The sequence below is a fragment of the Mustela putorius genome, unplaced genomic scaffold (assembly GCF_011764305.1).
Source record: "Mustela putorius furo isolate JIRA1106 unplaced genomic scaffold, ASM1176430v1.1 tig00003834_pilon_pilon_pilon, whole genome shotgun sequence".
In the NCBI taxonomy this organism is placed as follows: Eukaryota; Metazoa; Chordata; class Mammalia; order Carnivora; family Mustelidae; genus Mustela; species Mustela putorius.
Window position 1 is genome coordinate 51,446,024 of NW_025421987.1, and position 15,577 is coordinate 51,461,600.

At 34.8% G+C, this 15,577-nt stretch overlaps 1 long non-coding RNA gene across 1 annotated transcript in view; it reads left to right on the forward strand.

Annotated features, from left to right (window-relative positions):
- The window catches only part of LOC106006004, a 149,628-nt gene extending 134,381 nt beyond the window's left edge, over nt 1-15,247 (forward strand). Inside the window, exons 4-5 of the long non-coding RNA XR_001179791.2 lie at nt 8,969-9,097; nt 15,017-15,247. This is a non-coding gene — a long non-coding RNA (uncharacterized LOC106006004). The remainder of the gene's footprint in view (nt 1-8,968; nt 9,098-15,016) is intronic.
- The last annotated feature ends 330 nt before the right edge of the window (nt 15,248-15,577 follow it).

A 15,577-nucleotide genomic window follows, 5' to 3' on the forward strand; every position in this document is an offset into this window, starting at 1 on the left:
CTATATAAAGACAAATTTTATATATATTAACTGGATACCCATTTCTAAACATTTCTAATCTTTCTTCATTTTGTGCTGTCTGCTCATCAATAGTCATGGTTTTGAATAGGGAAACAGGCTGTTGCCCTTAAAATGTGAATATATCATTTCAAAAGATGTGTTCCCTACCTAACCTATGATAAATAATGTTTTGCACCAATGAAGTCAATGCATTTTCCATTTCATTGTGAGTAGAAAATTATTTCTATGTTTACTTTTTGGCTGGAAAATACCAATTTGATGACTACATATTTGTATTTGTTCATAAACTAAGGGGAAAAATAGGTTCTTTTGAAATAATGATAATTGCAGGTAACACTCGGGGACAGCCATTGTTTAAAAGACTTTACTGAGGATGCATTTGATATTCACAGAAAATCTGCAAGGCTGTTCTCTTTATCTAGATTCTGTAGTTTAGAAAATGAGGCCACAAGAGGCTGAGCTGCTTGGTTAAGTTCCCATAACGATGAGAGTCCAGTTGGAGATTTTAAGCCAGACTCTTCGTCACCATGTTCTATGTTTACCATCCTCAGGTACCGAGGGAGTATTTCACCTTGTCAGCTCAGTCACCACTCCGTAGTATTTGTATTTCTTCAACATCCCTCTCCTCGATAGCTGTGCTGTATTTTGTGCTCTAATTTAGACCATCATCACCTTTCGCCTTGATTTTTGCATAATAGCTTCAGTATTGTCAATTTCCAATCCCTTGCATATACAAATATCAGAAGAACTTTCATAATAAATATACTCAAAAAACAAAACAAAACAAAAAAACTAAGAGGAGAAGAGAACTTCCTCCACCTAACAAAATAGCATCTATGGAACAACAAACAATTGCCATCAAGCTTAATGCTGAAAAAAAGGAGCAGCAAGTTTACAAGTTTATTCTTGCTACTTTTATTCAATCTTTTATTGAAAGTTTAGTTGGAGAAATTGGCAAGAAAAAGAGAGGAAATCCATACTGGAAAGGAAAAAAATAAAAATATCTCTATTTGCAGATGACATGATCTCATTGGTAGAAAATGCTAAGGAAAGCACTAAAAAAATTATTCACTAATAAATGAGCTCAGCAGGGTTTCAAGATCCAAGACGAATGCACAAAATCCATTGTATTTTTTCCTTTGTGATAAAATCTTTTAAGATCTATTCCCTTAGCAACTTTCATATGTCATACAGTTTTAACTCTAGTTACTATGCTGTATGTATATCCCCCATTAGTGTTTATTTTCTAGCTGGAAGGTTAACTTCCTTCACCTATTTTGCCTCCTGATCCCTCCCCCTCTAATCTTCAGCAGCCACCAGTCTCTTCTCTTTATCTACAAGGTCAGTTTTTTTTTCGTTGTTGTTGTTTGGGTTCTTTCAGACCACATATAAGCAAGATCATACAGTATTTTTCTTTCTCTGTTTCACTTACTTCGCTTAGCTGAATGCCCTCAAGTTCCCTCCATGTCATCCTAAAGGATAAAATGTCCTCCTTTTTTTCCTTCCTTCCTTCCTGTCTTCCTGCCTTCCTTTTCTTTTTTTTTTTTCTTTTTTTTTTTTAGGTATAATTAACATGTAACATTATATTAGTTTCAGGTGTAATGATGCATTATTTGTATATATTGTGAAATAATTACTACAATAAATCTAGTTAACATCCTTTACCACACATAGTTACAAAAACTTTTTTTCCTTGTGATGAGTACTTTTAAAATTTATTCTCTGAGATTTGCTTATTTTTTATGGTTGAATAATATTCCATTTCTTTATGCATATATTTAGGTTGCTTTTATCATCTTAGCTATTGTAAGTAGTGCTGCAATAAACATGGGGGTGCATATGTCTTTTTTAGTTGGTGTTTTCATTTTCTTTGGGTAAATACTCAGAAGTGGAATTGCAGAATCATATAGTAGTTTTGCTTTTAATTTTTTGAGGGAGCTGTGTGCTGTTCATATGACTGCACCAATTTACATTCCTATGAAGAGTGCACAAATGTTCTTTTTTCTCCACAGCCTTGCCAATACCTGTTATTTCTTTTTGATAATAGTCATTTTAACAGGTTTGAGATGATATGTAATTGTGGTTTTGATTTGTATTTCCCTGATGATTTGTGATGTTAAGCATCCTTTCATGTATCTATTGGCCATTTGTGTGTCTTCAGAAAAATGTTCAGATCTTCTGCTCATTTTTAATTGGACTTTTTTTACTCTTAAGTTGTATGAGTTCTTTATATTTTAGGGGTATTAACCCCTAATAAGATATATGATTTGTGAATATTTTGTCCCATTTAATAGTTTGCTTTTTCATTTTCTTGATGGTTCCCTTTGTTGTGCAGAAGCTTTCTAGTTTGGTATAGTCTTACTTGTTTTGGTTTTGTTGCCTTTGGTTTTGGTGTTAAATAATAAAAAAAAAAATCATTGCCAAAACTGATATCAAGGGGCTTATTTTATTGCCTGTTTTCTTCTAGGAGTTTTATGGTTTCAGGTCTTACATTCGGTTCTTTAATTCATTTTGAGGTCATTGCATTTCTTTTTTAAAGTTTTGGTTTATTTTTTTAAGATTTATTTATTTATTTGAGAGAGAGAGAGAGCGAGCACACAAGTGGAAGGGACAGAGGAAGAGGGAGATAGAATCTGAAGCAGGGTGTACACTGAGAATGGAGCCCAAGGTAGGGCTTGATCTCAAGACTCTGAGATCACGCCCCTGAGATCAGGACCTGAGCTGAAACCAAGAATCAGATGTTTAACCAATGGTGCCACCCAGGCGCCCTGAGGCCATAGCATTTCTATATACTTATAATAAACAATCCAAAATGAAATTGAGAAATAATTTCATTAATAATGTCACCAAAAAATAAAATGCTAAGGAAAAATTTAACAAAGGTGCAAAATCTATAATGTGAAAACTACAAATCATTGTGGATACAAAAAAATAGATTTTGCATTTTAAATTGATAACTGATAGGATATATGAATTACATCTAAGTTAAGCCAATAAATATATGGAAGAATATCTTTTCAAAATACTCCCTTGTCAAAATCTTCCAAGAGTTCTCTTTGCTCTACAAATTAAAGTCAAAATGCCATTGCCTAAACTGAATGCTCTCGGATCTGGCCTTTCTGTTTTGTTTCTTTTTGGGTCCATTCCTGCTGCATTAAAACTAGGTATGCCTGTTACTCATATATGCCACATATTTTCTCCCCTTCATGCCTTCTCTATCCAAGAGATACTTATATCTTCATCTTCTTGTCCAAATTTTTCCAAACTTTCAGTTCCATCTCCTAAGATATCTCATCTCTGAAAAATGCAACTCTCTTTTGCCATACCAAATCACTCTCTTTCCTCTGAAACTTCATTACCAAAGTACCTCTGCACCTTTTCCAGAGCACTGGCCACTTTCTGTTTTTTAGCAGGGTTGAATCAACCTGGCACAAATTCCTTGCGAGCAGGGTCCCTATCTAATGTATTTATCTTTACCCTCCCCCACAATGGCATGCATGAAGTTAAGCTCAATAAATATCTTAAATGAGGCAATTATTTACTCAAGAAAGGCAAAGAAGATTAATAAATGGAATAGTAAAATCTGATCTAATGAATGGATGAAACTCACTTTCTGAACATTTAAATCAGATTTCACGGCTGTATTTTCAAGGTTCTTGCAAATAAGAAAGAAAGTCCACTGTGATTATTTTAAACAGAAAAGGAGTTTTTTAAAGTACATTATCTTGGGGTACCGGGTGGCTCAATTGGTTAAGCATCTGGCTTTTGGTTTTGACTCAGGACATGATCTCATGGATCGGGGGATCAAGCCTATGTCAGGCTCTGTACTTAGTGTGGAATCTGCTTGAGATTCTTTCTCTCTCCTTCTGCCCATACCCCATATATAAATACCTAAATAAATAAATAAATGAAATCTTGAAAAAAAAAAAGTACATTATCTCACAGGGTCCTTAAAAGGGCCCACAGGCCTCAGTCTTTAGCTTTCTTGTCAGAAACAAAACCCAAGCATAGTGCAGAATTGGATGTAGAGAAAACACCCCTGTCCCCAGCTGCTCAGCACTTATGAGAGTCAAGATTGGATTGCAAAACTATCATCATTCCCTGAAGAAGAAGACTCAAGTTTGAGCTACAGTTTGCAAAATTAATATGTATACTTTTTTGGCATCCAATGTGAATATTCCTCCTTTCAGAAGCTATTGCTTGTGAAAACCAAGTATGTTTAGCAAGGCATGAAACAGCTATCGTCATTCATCAGTGGTCAGAACACATTCAAGCATGAATTTAAAGGTGTCATAGACCTTATATTTATTTTTCTGAATAAACATTAGTCTCATGAAGAATGGAATACTGGAGGTTGAAGGCCTACAATTACCTACCAGCTAGGTACACTGTCATTAGCCATGATGAAACCGTCTCTGGGTTTCCATGTCAGTGCACATTGCCCAACTTACAAGGTAAAACTCTACAGAAATGAGAATTCAACCTCCATGTCTTTATAGGCCCCAACATTCACTGAACCAGACTGACAACATGCTGAAGTATCCTTGGGTTTCAATGCTGATTTTGCAAAGGGGTGTACTAAGATGGGCGCCAATTCAAGTTAAAGATGAGTGCAGTGGACTTCAAACAGTATGACTTGTCAGTCATTAGAGGAGGACACAAATGGTGTGACAAGGATGACCTTCAGAAGAAGGAACCAAAGTATTTGATTTTAATATCATCAGTCTTAGAAAATATCATCAATCTTAGAAATATTTAGTTATGACATACTATGTAGTTATTACATTACATACTATGTAACTCACTACACTAAACCAGTTCAGATGGATATTCTAGCCATTTATTCAAAAGTGTAAAAGAACAGAAATGCTAAAAGCTTGAAATAGCAAAGCCTGAACATGGTGAAAGTGTTATTGCGGAGGTGCCTGTCGGTCATGTGTCTACCTTCAATTCAGGTCATGATCCAGGCATCCTGGGGATCGAGCCTTGCATTGGACTCCCTTCGCGGTGGGGAGTCTGCTTCTCCTTCCCACTGCTATTGCACTCTTGTGCTCTCTCTCTCTCTCTCCCCGCTCTGTAATAAGGAAATAAAATCTTTAAAAAAAAAAAAGTGACATTGTGGGTAAATCATCAAACCTCTCCTGAGCCTCATTTTCCTCAACTCTGAAATAGAGAGACTATGAAATGAACCATATGGTTGATTGTTGTGGAGACTAAATTAAATAAGATATATTTAAAGGATCTAAGAGAGTGCCTGGTTCATAGTAGACAATAAATAATTGGGGTCTATAATTATTTACTTTAAGCATATCATCCATCAAATTACTTAGTATTTGTAATTGTCTTTATTTTTTATGAATTAGTTTTCTATGCCCTTCTCCAGAATTAGCACACATTGTGCTCAGTATTTAACGGGTGGAAAAACTCAGAGAAAATTGAGTTAAGTGGTTCAACCAAGAGGAGTAGGAAAGGCATGATAATTCTATTATGCCCTTTTTACTAATGATAGTGGGAGAGTGGTGGCATACACAAAGGATGAAAACAGTCAAATTATAATTGACATAAGAGATAAATTGCCAGGGTGAAAGAGGATAAGCTAATTTTTAATGTCAATATGTGAAAGAAATGTTAGTTGTCCCTCATATCCCCTCATATCATTTTTTATGCAATACAATTTTTTGCTAAACACACAGAAATACTTTGTATCAAATCTTTGCCTGAAGTTAGGTATAACCAGGTGAAAAAGGTCTGGCTAACGGAATAGATTAGAAGTGTATGCCACTTCTGGACAATGCTTTTAAAAGGTATGAGACTGCATTCCATTTCCCATCTTGTTCATCTGACTGGCTAGAATATGGCCATGACAGCAGAAGCTAGAATAGCCTTTTTGGACCATGAAATGAAAGCTACTGTTCAGGTTGGCAGGACACTGAAATAGAAGGATCCTAGACCCCTAACAACTTTGAGGATTAAGCTACCACACAGCTTAAGTCTGTATATGAAAGAAAAATAGAGTTCTATCTTCTTGAGAATATAGCTAATTTGGGTAACATTAGTTAAAATGTTATTTTAATTAATACAGTACAAGTCACTTATTCCACTATTACTATTATTGTGTGTGTAACCTTTATTACAGTATTATAAAGCACTATCATTACAGATTATCAGACATCAACCAGACCCAGGTCTTCTCACCTCATCCCATATTTATCAAATGAAGAAACTAAGCCCCCAAAGTAACAAATTTTGGATTTCAAATAGATTTCCCATTGCAATTTAATTGATTTCACCTAAAACATGCTTAGGTTTTTGGTTTTGCTTTGCTCCTCCATTTTGTAAAGATAAAAAGCATATAATTTCAATAATACGAATGTCATATCTATATCACTTATTATTATACCTATAGTACTCATCTAAGCACTTGCTTTTTAAACAATTTTAAAATATAGATATCTATGAAAAAATATTTATTTAAGAATATTATATTCATATAAAAATATTCATTTAAAACAGTCTGTATTTTATGATCCACTTTTTTCTTAAAACTATATATACGTATGTGTTAGGGCACCTGTGTGGCTCAGTCGGTTAAGCATCTGACTCTTGGTCTTAGTTGAGGTCTTGATCTCAGGTTTGTGTATTTGAACCCTGTTTTGAGCTCCACCCAGGTTGTGGAGCCTACTTAAAAAATAAATTTCTAAAATAAGAAAAAATATATATGGATATACATATATATTTATGTGTTTATATTTGTACAGGTATATATATTTAAAAATTTATTTATATGTGCAAAGTATATGAATATAAACATATATTTATATAAATATAAATTACATAAAATATATAATATATAAATATATACTTATTTAAAATTATTATAGAAGCATACACTTACCAGCTTTTTGTGTGAATAATTAAAGATGATAAGGGAAGAACTTTGGCTTTTTCTTTATATACTTAATATACTTAATTAATATACTTAATTAATATAGAAGTATTAATTTAATTCCTCGATGGAAATTTGAAATTTTTATAATCTATCTTTATAAAACTTGCCTTAACAATTTTGTATGGCTCCATCAAAAATAGCAATAAATCTCCAAAATTTGGGGACATAGATGCAATTAAATACATTTTAATTATTAAAATCCATCATTAACTTTTACCTAGTTAAAATGTAGCTGGATAAACAAGCAAACAAACTCTTCATACAGAGAACTAAAGCAATAATGATAACCCAGTAGGGATTACTCCATACACAAGACCAAGTGTAAGAATAGCACAGGTGTTTATACAGAGGTGTTGTTTTCTTCACTGTAAATGGTACCAAGAAAAAAAATGGGAGAGGGGGCAAAGAGAAAGGAGGAGGAGGAGAATTTTAAAAAAAAAAAAAAGGAGAAAGAAGGAAAAAAGAGGAGAAGGCAAAAACTAGTGACAAAAAATAAAATATAATCAGATTTTCACTAACTTCATATAGAGACTGAGAGTAAAAAGGTGAATCTAACCTCACAAGTCAATGTCTCAATTATTTAGTTAGGGAACAAAATAACTACCTGTGTTATAATTAAAGAGTTAATTAATCATATGAAAACATTTATAAAGTATGGAACATTACTAACATAATAGCATTTTAGCATTAGAGCTAAAATATATTCAGCAATTTTAATTTCCTTTAAAGAAAATCTTCCAAATACAAAACAATCAGACATTTTGACTACTCTCCATTTATCTGTCAATATTTTATGAGAATTAAAGAAATCATGAAGCAAAAACTATTAAAAACTAATTTTCTACAATGTATAAAATTTATAATGTACTGTGCAAAAGACATGGATAAAAGAAAAACCTAGAAAATTAACCTATATATGCCATAGTTTGTACATTCATTGAAAGCAGGTAATATGACTTATCTTCCAGTTAAATTGGCTATGGGAGACTGTGAAGAAATGAACAATCCATGTATTATTCTTTTTTTTTTTTTTAAAGATTTTATTTATTTATCAGAGAGAGAGAGAGGGAGAGAACAAGCACAGGCAGACAGAATAGCAGGCAGAGGCAGAGGGAGAAGCAGGCTCCCCGCCAAGCAAGGAGCCCGATGTGGGACTCGATTCCAGGACGCTGGGATCATGACCTGAGCTGAAGGCAGCTGCTTAACCAACTGAGCCACCCAGGCGTCCCTCCATGTATTATTCTTAAAATAAATATGTTTATACATTTTGAAAGGAAAAAAAGCAAAGTTTTTAATCAGTATGGAAAAAATAAAATTTAAATAACCAATTATGTTTATAATTAAAAAATTAAAACCTGCATATTCTGCTTTTCAAATAAGATTGTGGTAAATGAATAAACTCTTAGAAATAAAAGGCAGAGGCATAATGCATTTTCTTAATGAATAAATATTGTTACAGAATAAGGACAGCCTCTGTCTCAGTATGGGTTTTCTTTGTTTAAATTTCAATTCTGTTGAATCATGCAGGGAACAAAGGTAAAATTAAGATTTGATTTTTAATTTTTTAGGTGTGGAGAGAGGATATAGGCACAGAAAAACACTGGTATAAAATACCATAGAAACTTGCACTGAGGAAGCCAAATTATAACTGAGAAATTAAAATCATTAACCTCCAATCTAACCCAACATATGTAAAATCTATTGTTTCAAGATTCAGACTGTAAATCTAGAACCCACATGAAGCAATGGTTAATTTAAAAAAATGTATAGAAATGAATAGTTTCTGCCATACAACAAAATGACTTTCTAAGTAGGTAATTGAGCTATAGCAGAAAAACAGAGGTTTAATTCTGAATAATGGACAATTAAATGAAAATTACAATGTAAGCTGAGTTACAAAATTCTATTAAATCTGGTTCCTTGTGAGTTTATCTTTATGTATATTTAAGTTGAATAATATAATTGGTATTTTAATAACATGTTTCTGTTGTGTCCTAGAGGAAGAAAAGAGGAAAAAGGAAATAATGAAGAAACGGCCATTGCTCAGTCATTTTTCTACCAGCTTTAACTGAAACAAAACAAATAAACGCTTTGATGGAATTCACTACAAGGTACCAACAACATCAGGTGATTATTGTCCTTTATTACAGCTTCTGGCTCCCTATATAAGAGTGATCAATCCTTGTACCATTTTAGTGTAAATTTAGTCCTTAGTAAAAATTCCATAAATGTGCTTCCGCATGTGTTTGTAATATGAGAAACAGACATTTGATTGTAGTTGACCCTTGAACAATGTAGCGGTTAGGGGTGCCATCTCCTACATAGTGAGAAGTCCTTGCTTAACTCTTGAGTCCCCCCAAAACTTAACTACAAATAGCCTACTTTTGAAATGAAGGGTTACCAATAACATAAACAGTTGATTATGCATATTTTGTATGGTATATGTATTATAGGCTATATTCTAAAAATCAAGTAAACTAGAGAAAAGAACATGTTAGTAAGAAAATTCTAAGGAAGAGAAAATACATTTATAATGCTGTGCTGTACTCATTGAAAAAGATCTGCATTTAACTGGTCCTGCACAGTTCAGACCCCTGTTGTTCAAAGGTCAGCTGTAACTGTCATTTATTAAGAGTATGTTCAAGTTTGTGCAACTGTGATAACAGATGTTTTATATAAAAGAAAGCACAATGGAGAATGGAAATATTGCAAAATAAGTAGCAATAAAATGGATTAGGTAATCAGATAGTAAGATGTTAGTTTGAAATATAGTTAAAGTCTAAGGTTTTTCTTTTTTTAATACATGTCATTTATAGTCTTTTTTTTGAAAACTCATCCTTAGGTAAAAAATTCTCGGGATTTTGCGGGTTTTGTGCGATAATTCTGTATTATGGACTTGATAATATTCTGAAAAGTATAAACAATCTAGCATATAAGGAAATGCCAGCTTTATGATGACTCCTTGCACATCAACATATATACATTAATTCATTAATTCCTTCCTTATTGAGTATCTACTAAGCTCCAGACACTATTTCGTTCCAGGGATAAATGGTGAACAGGCAAGGCACACACTGTCTGGTACCATATGCTTTCTATCCTATGGAGAAATGGTAAAACAAACATACTAGTGAGCAAAATAGTTTGAAATTGTCTTAAGTACTATGAGGGATATAATCAAGGCCCTGTGCTAGCAACAAATGTCTGGAGGCAATGAGTATTTATTTCCAAAGTTTTCTGTAAGAAGCTCAGAGAATTCCCTTTGGAGAGGTGACTTTTAAGCTGAGACCTAAAAGAGAAGAAGCTGGGTCTGCAAAGATCCAGAAAAGAGAATGAGAAAAAAAGACTTTGAATGGGGCACCAGCTTCCTGGATATAATGCATGTGTTTGGGGTGAGTGACCAAGAAGGAGAGCATTGAAATGAGGTTGGAAGGTGGAGGGGAGGGAGGATATGAGGCCCTCAGGTTATAGTAGAAAGTTTGTATTTTATTCCAAGTGAAAAGAAAAATCTGAGGGGTTTTAAGCAATTTTTGACACAAGTAGTAATATTATTTGTCCTAATTAAACACTAGTTCCTAGATTCCTGAAACTCCACTATCGAGATCCTAACCTATATGACTCAAATCGCAGGTATTTAATATCCAAAGTGCAGAGAAGGCACAAGAAATTATGTCAGAAGAAGAGTTTGAAGTAGACTGAAGGGAAGGGGTCATGAGAGTTCCTTATGATCCAATGAAGTCTGGGAAGAAAGACAGACACCAAGGTGGAGAAAAAAGCAGAGTGTGACAAAAGGGTCATAGCTTTCACCAGCTATTGTGAAATCCCAGTCAGAGGTGTGGAGTTAATTGAGGGGAAAGACAAATCAGAAGGGGTTTTGCCCACTTCTATTTTGAACTCTGAAAAGACAACCTCTACACTGTGGTATTTATAGTAACATGGGTCAGACATGGCACAGAAAAAAATGAAGACTTGGCAGCATTAAGCAGACAGAGTATCTGAGAAAATGGCAGAATTAAGCAGAGAGGGTATCTGAAAAAAATGCCCAGAGCTGCCCTTGTTTTGTGGGACATGGTTAGGACTCAGAAGTGCCCGCATGCACCATGGAGGAGATGGAAGGTAGCTGAGCCCAGAGTTTGGAGGCCGACCTATAGCTTTCCTTACAAGAGGCAGGTGATCATGGTGCAGAAGCCAGAGCACAAATAACCGAATCGGGCACCACATGGGGGTGGAGAAGGTATATTTTTGAAAATAAAAGGAGAGGACCATCAAGACCTGAAGTGTCTAAGAGAACAAGTCACAAGTTTATGCTGTACCTCAGAACATCGTGCAAGAATCCTGGGGATGGACCAGCCATCCTCAGCTGACACCTGGGAGGATCTAGAGAACCCAGGGATCAGCCCAGGAGTCCCAGGTCTTTCCTCCACCTCTGCAAAGGCAGGAGGTCCCCGTCTGTCCCCTCTTTATGTTCCCATTTGCCATTTTGACCCTTGTGTGTGGCAGTTGGAGCACAAAGCACTTTCCGGGAAACACATTTAATCCAGAGTCTGAGATATTATTAATTAGCCAGTTAAAATTTCCACCATAAACTCTGTCCCTCTTTGGCAGGGTCAGGGCTTATGATAAAGATGAGATCTGTTAGACAGTCAAGAACCCTCAATTACTCTGTACGTTGGCATGTCCTGAGTATAAATGCGCAGTACTACCTCAGTTCTCCAATTCAATAATTATGCCATTTATTTCAGTTCAACGACAGTATATAATTAGTATACATATAAAAACGTGTATTTACTAAGATATGTGTACTGCTATTAAAGAAATTCTCTGAAATGAAAAGTATTCTGAACGTGGGTAAGAAATCCTATGCTCTGTGGCTGACACTGTCACTGCCACCAACTGGCTCTCTAACCTGGGGCTAGTCATTTAATTTCTCTGGGCATTAATTTTCTCTGAAAAAGGAGGAGACTGGACTAAATCATTGCTAAGGTCAATTTTGATTTCTGATGTCCGTCATGTGAGTGCTAAAATGAGGCCTGCTGAGATGATGGTGGTTAGATTTGCATTAATCAAGAAACAATGATAATAAGTGTAGAACCATTTAATGAGTCCAGGCCATTTGCCTGGCACGAAGTAAGTCATTTTACATGGGTTATTTCTAATCATCTAAATAAACCCAAGAGGAAATAGAGGTTCAGAGAGGCTGTAATTTGCTCCATGTTACAGAGCTGGTAAGTGGCAGAGCCAGGCTTGAAACCAGGGTTTTCTCTGAAATTTTTGAATTAGATATTGTGGTACTTAGAATCCTTCTCCTCAAGGGTTGGTTTTGAAGATTCCACCTTTTAGGCATTTTTAAAATTCTATTCTTCAAGTTCCTTGTGTTATGAAGCTATTTTTATAACATCAAGGTTGAGCAAAGTTTCCCTTCAACTCCTGAAGAACTCACTTATTCATTTGACCCTTATTTTCAAGGTCTCTATATATGCTTTTAATCACCTATAAATCTCTCTTATGTACCCACAACCAGACTATATATGTTCTGAGGGAATGCCAAGGACCTGGATTAAAGAATGTGCAGGAAGTGTGTGGTACCAGCAGGCCTGGAATTCGGGGGAGGAGAGTGAAATGTCAAAGGTGCAAAAGCCCAGGAAGCACCTACGTCCAGGGTCATGCCAATGCAAGGCACCTCTCTCCAGCCTTGGCTCTGGGAAGCACAGAGCAGCTGGTGGATAGGTAGCTCATTGGGACCGTTTAAAGTTCAGCAAGATTAGCTCTCAGTAGTGATGCCTACTGAAGTCTGGCTGCCCAGGGAGACCCTATGTATTGCCTGGAGAATCAAACTCGTGGAAACAGAGCTGGTATCTAGAAAGAGCAGAGATAAGCCAGGACAGGTAGACCTTCCCTTCCCTTATAATAGAATATCCTTATAATAGAACAGCGGGTCACCAGGAGCATATCCTTATAAAAGAACAGCGGGCCACCAGGAAAGCCGAAACAGGAGTATCTGTGCAGATATCTTTTGGTGCAATCATTCCTTCTATCTAGACCTTGACAATGCCCTGTTCTAAATTGGCAGCTTTCTGAAGCAACTCCTAGGAGTTGCTTCAGGCTTTTACCTGTATGTATTAGTCTTCTAGGGCTGTCATAGCAAAAATGGCACAGACTATGGGGCTTAAACAGCAGAAATTTATTTTCTCACAGTCCTGGAGACAAGAAGTCCAAGGTCAAGGTGTTAGCATGTTTGGTTTCTTGTGAGGCTTCTGTCCTTGGCTTGTAAATGGCCACCTTCTTACTGCATCTTCACTCTCTTTTATTTGTGCACAGACATCCTTGATGTCCTATTGGGTGTCCAAATTCCTTCATCCTATAAAGACATCAGTCAGATTGGATTAAGACCCACCCAGGAGCCTCATTTTTAACTTAATCACTTCTTTAATGGTTCTATCTCCAAATACAGCCACATTCTGAGGTAGTAGGGGTTAGGGTTTCAACATAGGATTTGTGGAGGACACAACTCAGCCCATAACACCATGGATCTAGAGAATTGCAAGCTCTCACAAAGACAAATATTCCATAGTGGTTAGCAAAATGTCATGCACATTAATAGATAATAAATATTTATCTCTTCATCCTTCAAAATTTAATGACAACATCTAGGCAAACAAAAATTTCTTAAATCAATATAATTGACTGAATAAATGAATTAAAGTTTAATATCTTGAGTGGTCACCAGCATACTAAACAAAATTTAAGAGAGATGTTGCTGAGAGGCAAATTGATAAATTACCCATTCTTTTGTACTAAAAAATTAATGTTTTAAACAGTTGAACTTAATGTTACAATTAAGGAAATAATTCTATATAGAAATATCCATCTCTTTTTAGTAAATATATAGAAATGAATATTTTTCACTTCTTTATCATTACCTTTAATCTGACCTACTTCATATATCCCAGATATAAACTGACTTCTTATTACCCTTAATCTTATATTAAAACTAAATCATCTTGGGACTGGCTTTCTAGTTTCAGATTATCTTGAAGTAAAAACATCATATTTAGTTTAGTTGCCAAAAGGTCTTACATCATGCATATATACTTTAAATATTTATTTAAGCCATTGTGCTAATAATGATAGTTTTTGTTGTATTTTTATTTATTTGTTGTATTTCCCACATTATACATGTCTTCAGTCAAAAGATCAGCACCCTTCCTCTTATCACTTCTGCTTTAAGAGCTTCTGGTTTCTCTTTTTCACATAGTCAAAAAAGGAAAAGAAGAAAATAATGTTGTAGATTTTCTTATTTTACACATTACAGTATACCACCAACATTCTTGTCAAGATTCTGTCTAATCAGATGATTAATTTCCACTTCACTCTTTAAAAATAAAATAGCTCATCACTCATGAATTATTGCTAGCAAAAATCACTGACTTGTTTTAACTTAAAATTTAAACTGAATAGTTCACTCTCAACAATATGCCAGCAGTAGTGGAGCTCAGAGTGTAAGCAAAAGCTCTCAAAACATCTGTTTTTGGTGAAGTCATATTTTTACTTTTTAAATTTATTTTAATATGATTTTTTACTTGCAAACAGATTATAAATAAGGAGATGAAGCAGTATGTTCTTATATTAAATCGAATTTTTTCCTGAGTTTTCCATATGATTAATTTAAAATAGCACTTAATTCCAAGTTTAAAAGACCACAAAAGACATAAATTCGATTATAATAATTATTTCTACCACTCATTTTACAGATAAAGAAACTGAAGCTGAGATAGTGTAGGCAAGTTGTATACAGAAGAATGATCTGAAAGGGCTTTGATTTTTAGGTTCAGAAATTGTTGGAGAAAAGTGCTTCAGACAGGACCATTGAGGACAAAATAACTGCTTCTAGGTAATCATGTGTGCTCCGAAAATACTCATGAGGGGGAGTGTTGAGTTACTAGTGGCTGGTTTGAAAGCTAATGGGAAATTGAATTTAGTGTATTGGGAGAAGAGTATCAGTTGAGAAATGGCATGGTGAAAGTTCATTATGACTTATTTGCATAGTTTGTGATAATGCTGGCTGACAAAATGGACTAATGATGGGAGAAATCTGGCCAAGGCTACCTGTGAGAACATAACTACATTGGATGCATCAGTGAATTAAATGGGATCTGGGGAGATACTACGGTGATGAAAATGTGATGAAGAAGAACAGTAGGAATCACATCAGGTATTCATATATTAAGTTCTAAAGATAGCCTCATGACATTGAAATCGGTCATGTCAAAATTTCAAAAGGAAAAATAGTCTATAATTTAAAAAAAGTAAGAAAAATTTGTCATCAAAGAGAAAAAGATAGTTAAAGATGAAAATATCTAAGATTGGTTCTTAATTATGTTTTTGTATAAACATACACATTGTTTATTTCAAACTCCACATTGATATTTCCCCAGGAATTATTGTTCCCAATAGCTTAAAAAATAATGAAAGATGGTAGCTTCTTTTTTTTTTCTTTTTTAAAGATTTTATTTATTTATTTAATAGAGATCACAAGTAGGCAGAGAGGCAGGCAGAGAGAGAGGAGGAAGCAGGCTCCCCGCGGAGCAGAGAGCCCGATGTGGGGCT